Source organism: Fundulus heteroclitus, unplaced genomic scaffold, assembly GCF_011125445.2.
Source record: "Fundulus heteroclitus isolate FHET01 unplaced genomic scaffold, MU-UCD_Fhet_4.1 scaffold_49, whole genome shotgun sequence".
Taxonomy (NCBI): domain Eukaryota; kingdom Metazoa; phylum Chordata; class Actinopteri; order Cyprinodontiformes; family Fundulidae; genus Fundulus; species Fundulus heteroclitus.
In genome coordinates this window covers 1103796-1115966 of record NW_023396912.1, presented here as the reverse complement: position 1 = coordinate 1115966, position 12171 = coordinate 1103796, and the positions used below count along the sequence as shown (strand labels likewise).

The 12171-nt window shown below is 44.0% G+C and overlaps 1 long non-coding RNA gene across 1 annotated transcript; it reads right to left on the bottom strand.

Moving 5' to 3' along the window:
• Positions 1-7200: 7200 nt before the first annotated feature.
• Positions 7201-11466, bottom strand: LOC118560823. Its single transcript, XR_004929610.1, has 3 exons — positions 11337-11466; positions 7501-7533; positions 7201-7217 (listed from the first exon to the last, which is right to left on the bottom strand). It is a non-coding gene; the product is annotated as an uncharacterized LOC118560823 (long non-coding RNA).
• Between the last annotated feature and the right edge of the window lie 705 nt (positions 11467-12171).

Below are 12171 nucleotides of genomic sequence, written 5' to 3'. Positions count from 1 at the left end.
TGAGCAGGAAAAAAGAAAAACCCAAACGAACAGAAACTAAAAAATTCTAAGACAAACAAGGAACCTTCTGAAATAACTCTCAAACTGAAGAATGCCAAGTAAACCAAAACTAAGGCTGAGCTCTAACAAAGTCCTCGTGGAGGTCGTCCTGGACGAGGCAGGCGGCGGAGCAACAACGCCCGACTAAAGTCCCTAGGTGGACGGCCCTGGCGAGGCAGGGTCAGATGGCCCGGAGACCGCAGTCAGAGGCTCCGGCTAAACAGGTCAGTCAAAGGTGCTGTCGGGCTACAGGTCTCGGCGGAACCCGAGGCTCTAGAGGGGCTCCAGGAGGATGCACTATATATATCCACTATATTTGGAGTTTAATCCTTTTTTTCATGAATATGTTCTACATGTCATATTTACTGTAATGAGAGAATACTTTGCAGTTTTACTGACGTTTGAACCTTATTTTGTTTTCAGAGGTGAAACCAGAGCCAGAGGTTTTCTACTCCTCCCTCAGATAGTTCCCTGATCAGACCATCTGATGGATGATAGATGACCATCTTATGGACGACCAGCAGATGGACCCCAACACGTTCACCCTCATCACACCAGTTTACAGTTTCAAGTTTTACCAGAAGGTTTAATATTTCAAAGGTTTTCTGCCATTCCGGAGAAATTAATTTATTTTGGATAAATGTTTTATTTTCTTATGGTCTTTAATTAGTAAATGGTAAATGGACTGAACTTATATAGCACTTTTCCAGTCATGCTGACCCCGAAGCGCTGGTGGTGGCACATCTTGTACCACCCAGTAAAGGGGAACATCTTGTTTTTCAACTCTTCCTTTTCACATTGAAATCAGTCAGTTGTGTATATAAAGTTAAACGGTAATGGTCTGAAATCCTCATTAATTCACCCAAACATTCCTTTTTACGTCTGTTTTGAGGTGCATCTGGTGCAGATGATATTGTCATAAACCTGTTTAGCAGCTCTATAGCAAATAATGTGTCACAATTGTCATAAAACTTAATGATTATCTCTTTAGTGTCATCATTGAGGATTTTATTCTTCATATTTATTTATTTATTTACATCTGCTTCTTCACTGTGTGCCGCCCAGCTCTGCTTTCTGTACGTGTTTAATAAAGTCTGGTTCCTCCAGTGTTTGCCGTGTGGTTCTGTGGGTTCAGAGCAAACATCAGATGGAAAATTCGGATGCGGCTAACCTACTCTGACCTTTCTGCAGAGGAGAACAAGAACAAACCGCAGACTGAAACAACAAACTGTGGTTAGAAGCTGAACAGAACAAAGTGTTACTGTTCGTTTGAAGAGGTTAAAAACATTTAATCTGATGGTGAAACCGAGGGAAGAAGTTCTTGATGCATTTCTTCAATAATAACCTGTTATGTTAGTCCTGGATGGTTCCACAGTTCAGACCAGCAGAACATTTCCTCTGTGCAGGTGTCATACTGAACAGGTTCTAATGGGTGGACTTGGTTCTAGAATCACTCATGGACTGAATGAGTAGTATCAGATTTTATCTCCAGGTATTTTGATTATAAGTTATTTTATTCCAGTGATGGATTTTATTTCATCTTTTGAACATGTTTCACTAATAGCTGAAGTTCTGAGAAATTCTAGATGGAAACACAGCAGATATCAGCAGATTTCATTGGGTTTTGATTGTTTGTCTCATTTTAATGTTTTAGAACAAATATTCAGAACCAGATGAACAGAACCAGTAAAGTGATTCATGAATTTAGGATGTAAAACTGAACCAATGAAAGCAAAGAGTAAGAACACAACAAGAACAGGTCAGTTTTCCAAGGAATGCAGACTGGACCAGAAACTACAACCAGACTCTCTGGCCGTTTATCAACATGCGTACCTGAGCGTTCTCGTGTTCTCGTCACATGTCATCAGTCCCAGCACTGTTCCAACTGCCAAGAACACCAGACCAAGAACGTACCAAATCCCTGGATGTTGTTATCGCCCCGCCCTCTTTATCCAGCATCAGAGCTGACTGGTGCGTTCTACAGACTGACCGCTTTCCCAGAATGCACCGCGGCCGCAGCTTAATTCTGGTTTTATGGCCACCATTCTGTCATTTTTTTTTTAGATTTTTTTTAGACATTAAAAATATTAAAAAGTTTGTTTTAAAAATGTTTTCATTAAAATAATGTATTAATAGGTTTGTATTTTAATCATAAAATACAAACCTATTATATCATATAATTTTTTTAACACAAAATATTAACTCCCACATTCAACAATGAATACATTATTCCTACAATTATTTCATTTTATGACCCATATAAGAAATAATTCATCATCATCTAAAGACTAATAACAGGAGGTGAAATGCAGGTTCAGACGAGTTGTGTGTGTGATGATGACACGAGTACTCGAGTACGCTTCTGTTCCAACACACACGGTTATGTTCTGCGTTCAAGTCCATGCTTCCTGTGTTCTTGCCAAGAACGGGTTTGACGAGTCCATACTTGTGTTCTTGTGAATTGAAAAAACGGACTCAGTGTTTCTTAGTAAAATGAAACTCATATATGACTTACTCACTTCTGACACCTACAGGACATTCAGAGTAAGAACATTAAATTAAGTCTCTAACACTGACAACCGTCATGTTGTGAGCAGATCTTCAGAAGTCTGTTTCTGCCAAAGTCCAGGTTCAGTTTTTACAGTGATGAACACTGACTGGTCTCTCCTTGGATTCTCTTTGTTATACATGTTATTAATTGTGCTGCACTAATGCACAGCAGCATTAAAACATTTAGCCCAAATATATGAGATAAAAGACCTTTCAAGACCATGCCCCAAACCTCCAGTCCAAGTCAAGTCTGAAGACGGTGTTTTTGAAATTTAAGTGCCATTTCTTTTCGTAGGTGTAAAGATTTTGCACCACAGAGAGCAAATAAATGCTCAAAGTAAGCTTCAACAAACCTCTGTAATAAGGAAAGACAATCTGTTTATGGGCAGAATATCCAGGAAGCAACGGGTCAGAAATAAGAGCAGAGTTAAAGCTATAGCAGGTAATCCTGTTCAGAAACACTTTGTTATCCTGGGTATAAATGCTCCTTCCATTCTGACAGCAGTAAATACATCATGTATTCAGAAAAAGGTTAAAAATTAGATCTGTGTGAGAGCTGCAGGTCTGTAAAAACCAGTCCTGTCATTCACACTGAATGGCAGACACTGGCACTCTGGTGCCCTCTGGTGGTTTAGATCAGATCTACTGAGTCCTTTCACAGATCCCTCTGATGTGTAAAATGCTAAACACTTTTAGTAATTAGGATGTCTTCTCTTCCCTGAGGATAACAGAGGAACAGCAAAATGTCCACAGAGAGAAAGACTTGGTCTCTGTTCCTGGACATCAGGGACTCTTTCTGACCAGAAATCCTCATCATCATGAGCCAAAACCACTTCATCTGACCCACCTGACAACCTAAAACATTAGAAAGCTAATAGAAAGTTGTAGGAATAACAAGTTCTTTATTAGCTGTTGGATGTTAAATGTTACATTAACAGGAAGATGACTACCTCTACAGAACAACCATGAGCTGTAAACACAACCTTAGATAAATGGATGATTTTAAACATGGTTTATTGTTTTTAGCAAAGTATACAGAACAAAACAAAGCAGCAAATCAAGTTCTTTGTTAATTCATTTATATCAAGTTAAACCAACAGCATTAAGGTTGTAGCTTTCCAAAGATTTTGTCCAAATGTCCCAGAATTTATGGAGTTTGTTCCTTGAGGTTTATGTTGTCTTCTCCAAAGCTACAGCAGAGGCCAAACCATCTAAGAGAGTCTCTGATCCTCCCAACACCTCGTGATACAACGCTTGGCTTCCAAAAGATACATTTCCAGCATTATTAGGATGTTTAAAATCAATACAAAGTCTTTTGGTTATATATTCAGAATGCACAATTTAGGATCCCAAGGGATTGTAGAACCAGTAATTTCACTAAGTAAATTGAATCTTTTTCCCAGAAGTCTTTTACCTTTGAGCACTCCCCCTTTCTAACCGTACCGAGACCAGTCCGAGCTCAGTAACCGAGATAACTATCGAGTGTAAATGGAACGCAAACTGAACTGAACCGAGCCAGACACAACCGGACCACACTAAATGCAGTTCCATGTGTGGGCTCAGCTCGGTTTTTCAGTGTCACTGTTCTCTGATAACAAAGAGTGCATGAGCAGACCGCGTCATCTCCTTACAGCCAGCTGACATTTCAGACATTGATAAAAATACTAGCTTCCCTACCGTGACACACGGCTTCCAGTGCTGATTCTGCTTAGCAGTATGATAAAGCTCATCGGCTGTTGTTGTTTCTTGCGTTTGTAAATCCTGATTAGACGTTCGTTTGTCTTATCCACTTCCCAAAAGCTGACTCTGCCAAGTAAATTCACCAAAAGTTGCCGTCTTCGCCTGACTTTCTGCAAACAACGAAATATAATCAGGCATAACTTCTTGAATGTTATGGGCGCCGCCATTTTGATTTGCTTGTTTCCCCTCCTTTAGTCCTGGAGAGCAGTAGTACTGTAGATCGCCACTAGGAGGCGAGGAACCAAGGAACCGAGATAAATGGTCGTCAGAACCAAGCTTGGCTTGGTTAACAGAACCAAGCTCGGACCGAGCTCGGCATGGATCGGTTTAACAAGGGTAGTGGAAATGGGGGTCTAAAGTGGAATAAGGATCCCCCTTCAGTTCCACATTTGACACAGCTATGTGGGATGTTTCAGTAGAAATAATGATTAAGGGGTTATATCCTGCCTGGTTAACCATTTGTATTGAAGGAGTCTGGATGACATGTTAATTGTCTGAGTGTGAGCTAGAGAGCAGGATTCAAACCACTCATCCTCAGATAGATCTACACAAAGGTCATTAATGACACAATAACAAATAATGGACTATTAGCCTTTAAACTCAACAACTGATCAGTGGAAGTTCACTGATAGAGGATGTTTACCTTCAGGAAGATTCAGGCTGAAAAGGTGGAGCAGAAGGAGCAGAAACATATGATACTAAAGGTTGGTGTATTCTTTATTTAAAGCGTCTCTACAGATCTTCATGTTCATCATTTCTCTGGCTGCTATTTTTACAAAAACTATAATAGAAAATGGATGGACAGTTCTCCAGTTTTGCATTGTATTACATTGAAATGACTGTCGTCATTTCAGCTTTTAACTTTCTGTTCTCTCTCTTTTTTCTTCATAGTAGGTACACCTGGTCTGGCGTTCTGTTAACTGTGACATCATCCAGAGAAGACGGCTCACCCGCTACTACCATCTAATGTAGAACAGATTACTAGATCAATGTGTGCTTCTGTGCTTTTTTTGTCTCTCTTGTTGTGTCTCTGTTCTGTCTTCTGTAACCCCAGTCGGTCGAGGCAGATGACCGTTCATACTGAGCCCGGTTCTGCTGGAGGTTTTCCTTCCCGTTAATGGGTGGTTTTTCTTCCCACTGTCGCTTCATGCTTGCTCAGTATGAGGGATTGCAGCAAAGCCATGTACAATGCAGACGACTCTCCCTGTAGCTCTACGCTTCTCCAGGAGTGAATGCTGCTTGTCGGGACTTTGATGCAACCAACTGGTTTCCTTATATAGGACATTTTTGACCAATCTGTATAATCTGACCCAATCTGTATAATATGATTGAATTTGATTTTGTAAAGTGCCTTGAGATGACATGTTTCATGATTTGGCGCTATATAAATAAAATTGAATTGAATTGAATTGAATAAAGTCACAGGTATCTGTTTTCACCATCTGATGATCAGACACAGTCTGGCCACCAGGTAAAAGTGACCAACACAGGAGGAAGCAGGAAGGCATCCTCCACAATTCCCAGAACTCTTTAAGATATTTTCAGTCATCAAATAACTGAACCTGCAGCATCAGTCAGAAACATTCTGCTTTGCACAGATTATTCCTCCAGTTTATGATGTTTGAACATCCAGAAGTTCCTCCAGAGAGAACCAGAGATCTTTGAACAGGTAACTCTGACACCTGGAGGTCCTCAGGGAGGTGTTGTCAGTCTCTGCTGGTTCTGATCCAGGAGGTCTCAGTCAAAGAAAACCCAGGAAAGCAGGTTTAGAAGTGATACTCTGTGGTCACAGCAGTGATGACATCATCACAGTTATCATCCAATCCTGGCGCAGCGTGGGTGGACCGGGTCATCAACAAACAGAAAGTTCCTGAAGGCAGAGGAGGAGGAAATGAGAAAGTTATAAAATGCTGGAAACAGATTGATTGATTGATTGATTGATTGATTGATTGATTGATTGATTGATTGATTGATTGATTGATTGATTGGGCTGTTACCTGTAGCTCGTCGATATAAAGACACCAGGAGGAGAGTGGAGACGCAGTATGGAGAGAACACCACCAGGTGGATGAAAACACGAAGACCAACATGAGAGCAGGTGGATGTGGGTGGAGCTTTGGTTGAAGGTTCACCTGTTGAAGGTTCACCTGTTGAAGGTTCACCTGTTGAAGGTTTACCTGTTGAAGGTTCACCTGTTGATGGTTCACCTGTTGAAGGTTCACCTGCAGACAGAATCCCACCTGGTCAGGTGATGCATTCAACCAGTGTTGAAGGAAAGAGAGAAGCTGCTGACCTGAGACAGAGATGCTGCTGGATGGAGACTCTCCATGAGCGCTGATGCTACACCTGTAGAGGCCTTCATCAGAGCTGGTCACATGGTGGAGGGTCATGTGACCTGCAGGCTCAGTCCTGATGAGGGAGCCATCTTTATAGAAAGCAGCTGGGAGGTTGGAGGGAGCGGTCTTTGTGTGACAGCTCAGAGTGACGTCATCTCCCTCCATCACAGGGAGGACAGGACTCTGCAGGATCACTGATCCACCTCAACACAGAGACAAACTACAGCATTTCATCCATTTCCACACAGCTTCATCAACACTAACTCCACAGTCTGATCTTACCAGTGACAGTGAGCTGGATGCTGCTGCTGCTGGCTGCTCCCTCTCTCCACTCACACCAGTACTCTCCACTGTCTGATGGGTACAGATAGCTGATGCTGCAGGTAGAACCAGCTAGTTTCCCCCATCCATCTCCACACTGAGTCCTGGTTCCTCTGGTTGTGTTCCTCCTCACAGTCCATCCAGCAGAGCTGTTGTCCTCCTCACAGCTCAGAGACACAGAGTCTCCTTCAAAGAACTGAGATCTGCTGGGACTCACAGTCACACCAGCTGCTGGAATAAAGAAACTTTATTCAGCTGCTGGAGGTTTAAAAAGTTTTACCAGGTACATTATGTTATGATTTTCTCAGATTGCGTACCAGACTCCATATAAGGTTTATAAATGCACAAGAGACCATTTGTAAATATATGCAATTATCATCATATTCTATTAGACTGCACGAATAAACGATGAAGCATTCAGAACGAGAGATTATGAAAACAAACAGAAATACACAGTTCTTACAGATGATCACTGATTTCAGGTGATTGATAGAGCAAAGTAACATTTACTGACCTTTAGTCAAACTCCACAGCAGTGATGTCAGAACTGAAGAGAGATGATTTACAGTCTTTATTTCTAGACAATCAGCATCCATCCATCTATAAAACCAGTTAACTCTTTCACTTGCTGCACATTTCCCGTAATGTCTGAGCAAATTCTCAGTTATCAGGTCGTCTCACCAGCACACAGGTTTAAATCGGAGGCAACTGGACCTTAGTTCAGTTCTTTCTAGAAAACTTTGTACACCTACCCAGGAGTCTTTGTCAGTTCTGGCGGCTCGCTTTGAGCAACCTGCAGCTGGAGCGCTGCTGTTTTAACACTCTAGGAACTCTAGGAACTAGTTTTTAACAAAAACTAGTTCCTCCCAAAGACAGAACAGTAAACACAGCTGAGTGCCGTTGTGTCTGTGGTCCAATGCAGCGAGGACGGCTCAGACTCCTACATCAGAGAAACTAAACTACAGCTACATGAACGCCTGGAACAGCAGGAGGACCCGCAGCTCAGGGAGAGAGTCAGCAGTCCACCTCTAGAACCATTAGAACAAAGGAGGCACTGTTGAGGACAATGACGTCCAGATGTTGGACAGGCAGAGCAGATGTTTAAAAGAGGGAGAAAGAAGCCATCTTGGCCCAAAGAGCAAAGCCATCAGTGAACAGAGGAGGAGGGTGGAGCTTCAGCTCCTCAGAGTTTACAGCTCGGTCCTCCAACACCTTCCAGAGATTACATCAGCATCTCTTCATGGTTCAGGAGACCAAGTCTTCCACTCACACCAAGCAGCAGCTTCTAACCACCAGGACAGTGATGGTGGGTCACTGGTTCTGACCTGGACTACTACTAGGAGGATGGACCACTATGTCCTTAAAAACAGCAGCTCTCCACCTGCAGGTAGATCAGAGCCACCAGAACTGACAAAGACTCCTCGATAGGTAAAAAAAAAACGTCTTCAGAAGGAACTGAGAAAAAGTCCTGTTGCCTCCAATTTCCTGTAACTTATCTAATCATCATGACTGATATTGGTACTATGCAGTATGTACAAGTATACCATGTGTCACTATTGGCTTCATTGTAAAGTTTCAATGTTTATAACCAATTAATTCTAGTAATAAAGTTACTGTTTTGCTTCCTGAAGTTTTATTGTAATGCATAAATAATCTATGAAAGAACTCACTGTAACGGTCTGTTCTGGTTTCCTGCCACTTGTCCTGTCAGTCTTTCAGCCACTTCTTCTCCTTCTGATTAGTTCCACCTGTTGTGTTTAATTAGCTCTCCCTCTCTCCTTTGTTCTCCTGCCTATTTATACCTGCCTCAGGTCTCTGCTCCCTGCCAGAACGTCACATATGTTTTGCTTCCCCGTTCACCTGTCCTCCGCTAAGAGCTCTCCAGCATTCTGTTTTTTGCCTGTCAATCTGTTTTCCTGATTCAAGTCTGATCATCTGTTTTTTGAGTTTGCTATTTTCCTGTTTATCTGCTTGGATGACAGCTCGGAACCCGGCACCGGATAGTTTTTGCATACTTGCCTGATTCACCCTCACCATCTCCTTCAATAAATCCTGTTCATCTTACTTTTTGTGTCTGGCTGAATACCGGGTCCTCATTCTGATTCATTACAGTACGTTCTGGCCCATCATAGGACTCATCACCAGACCAGCACATTCACTTTTTTGTTGCTTTTTCCCTGTTTTTTTTTCTCCTACAATGAGCCTGCGGAGATCCTGGAGCTCTTTCCCCTGCAGAGCTAATGTGCAGAGGGTCTCTTTTGAGTGTTCCAGGCTGGCGTTTTGTCCCCCTGGTGTTGGTCCAAGACGCCACCTCCAAGGGAGAAGCGCTCTGCCGCAGCCGTCCCGCCGCCGCAAACGCCGGCGAACGGTTGGTCTGGCTGACGCTTCGGCTCCTGTCACGGAGGGGTTACCGCCAGCGGGCGACGTGGAGGCCCAGGAGGGTCCACCGCCAGCAGGCGCCGAGGGGGCCCAGGAGGGTCCGCCGCCAGTGGGGGACGAGGGGGTCCAGGAGGAACCGCTTCCGCCCAAGCCCCAAGAAGGGGTCTTGGAGGACCCGCCCTCGATCTCAGCTCCACTGCCTGCTCCTCGCCGCTTTAAAGCACTGTCATCCACAGCCTGTAGGCAGGCCCCATCTCTAGTCGCCTGTAGCCAGGTTCCCTCTCTAGTCACCTGTAGCCAGGTTCCCTCTCTAGTCGCCTGTAGCCAGGTTCCCTCTCTAGTCGCCTGTAGCCAGGTTCCCTCTCTAGTCGCCTATAGCCAGGTTCCCTCTCTAGTTGTCTGTAGCCAGGTTCCCTCCTTAGCAACCTGTAGCCCGGCGCCGCCCGTAACCTGTAGCCCGGCGCCTTCCGTAACCTGTAGCCTGGCGCCTTCCCCAGCCTGTAGCCCGGCGCCTTCCCCAGCCTGTAGCCCAGCGCATCCACTAGCCTGTAGTCCGGCGCCTCCACTAGCCTGTAGTCCGGTGCCTCCTCTTGCTTTCTCCCTCTCCAGGCATCGGGTTCTGAGGGTGCTGGTCCGCCGTCGGCCTCCGGGGGTCCTCTACAGGCGCCGTCCTCCAAGGATCCTGCTCTGCCGCCGGCCTCCTGTCGTCCTGCTCCGCCGCCGGTCTCCTGTCGTCCTACTCTGCCGGAGCCGTCATCCGGGACGACCGCCGGACATCCTGACCCGCCGGAGCCATCCCCCGGGTAGTCCGCTGGATCACATGTCACGCCAGGGCAGTCCTCTGGGACGCCCGCCAGACTTTTTTTTCCGAGAGACTGTTGTTGGTTTTGGTTCACCCTGTCGGGTTGTTTTTGATGGGACAGTTGTGGACTTTTTACAGCTGCTCGCCCAGTTCTGGGTTGTTTTGTTTTGTAATTTCTCTGTCCCTCCGTCCGGTAACCCCCTCCACCCACCCGGTCTAGTCTGTTTTGTTTTTCAGATCAAGGGATGTCTGAAATCCGTCCTTGAGAGAGGGGCTCTGTAATGTTCTGGTCTGGTCTATGTTATTATTTTGGTTAAAGTTAGTTTTCCTGTCTTGGATTAGTTTTTATGTTACTTTAGTTCAGTATTTTGTCTAGTTCAGTTCTGTCCTGTTTCCTGCCACTTATCCTGTCAGTCTTTCAGCCACTTCTTCTCCTTCTGATTAGTTCCACCTGTTGTGTTTAATTAGCTCTCCCTCTCTCCTTTGTTCTCCTGCCTATTTATACCTGCCTCAGGTCTCTGCTCCCTGCCAGAACGTCACATATGTTTTGCTTCCCCGTTCACCTGTCCTCTGGTAAGAGCTCTCCAGCATTCTGTTTTTTGCCTGTCAATCTGTTTTCCTGATTCAAGTCTGATCATCTGTTTTTTGAGTTTGCCAGTTTCCTGTTTTTGTTTTGGATCTGCTTGGATGACAGCTCGGAACCCGGCACCGGATAGTTTTTGTATACTTGCCTGATTCACCCTCACCATCTCCTTCATTAAATCCTGTTCATCTTACTTTTTGTGTCTGGCTGAATACCGGGTCCTCATTCTGATTTATTACACTCACTGAACTCACTACCATTATCATCCTGAGGAGGAAAGTCGACACTTTCTGATAATTACCAGCTTGTGGTCTAATTTAACACGATCTTAATAAATTTAAACTTCTGCTGGTAAATTAAAGTTGTTCCTGTCTCTAAACTGTTGAAAGCATCTAGAACACCGACTGACAGAACAGGCTGTTACTGCTGAACTCATCCGCCTGCAACCACATCAACTACCTTCACCCAGCCCCCATCATAGAGACCCACCTGCAGAACCTGCTGTGTTCTGGTAAAAGTTCTGTTAAACATGTCAGTCATGGAGCGAGCTGCTGGTAAACCCACATGATGGAAGTTTAGTACTCACAGAGCAGAAGCAGCAGAGACGGTTCCTTCATCATTCTCTGATGATGACAGAAGCTCTCAGGCCTGGATGGCAGCTCTAAGCCCCGCCCACTTCCTGTTTCTCTGATGCTGGAGGGAGGTGGTCATCTTGGTTCCCTATGGTTGGGTGTCAAACATTCTGTTACCAGGCTTTAAGGTAAATATAAATGATGTTTTAATGAAATTTATTTCACTTCTGATGGTTAGAAGTGTGTTTCCAGTAGTTTGACTAACATTAAGCACCTTTTTTTAAGTTCAACATTGTAAAATGGATCAGTGAGCAATAATAATAAAGAGAAATAAGTTTCCTCTGAACTCTCCAGTTACATCATTCGATCACCAGGTGGTGATGTCTGTGAACAGACAGTACCATGGCTCTAATCTCAGCACTATGCAGCTCTGACTGGACAGAACCAGCCTGGTCCTGATGTTGAGGACTGATGATGGAATAATGATCCCAGGTTCTGGGCTCAGGGTTCTGAGGCAGAACCAGCAGTCCTGGACCCAATAGCTGAGATCTGAACAGTTGGATCAACAAGCTTTATTCTATATAGATTAAAAAAATAAAGCTTGAATTAAACTTTTATAAATAAATAAACATGATAGAATATTAAATCTCCACAGAGCAGGAAGGTGGAGGAACACAATGGACCCTCCTATCATCCATCAGAGCAGAGAGGATCTTCAGGACTGGGAGGCAATCACAAAGATTTTTATTATTATTTGATATAAATGTGCCGTGTTTCTAAATATAAACTGTAATAAAGTGTTCTGCACCAGATTTATAAATTAATACTAAGGTGAAAAGTATGTGACGC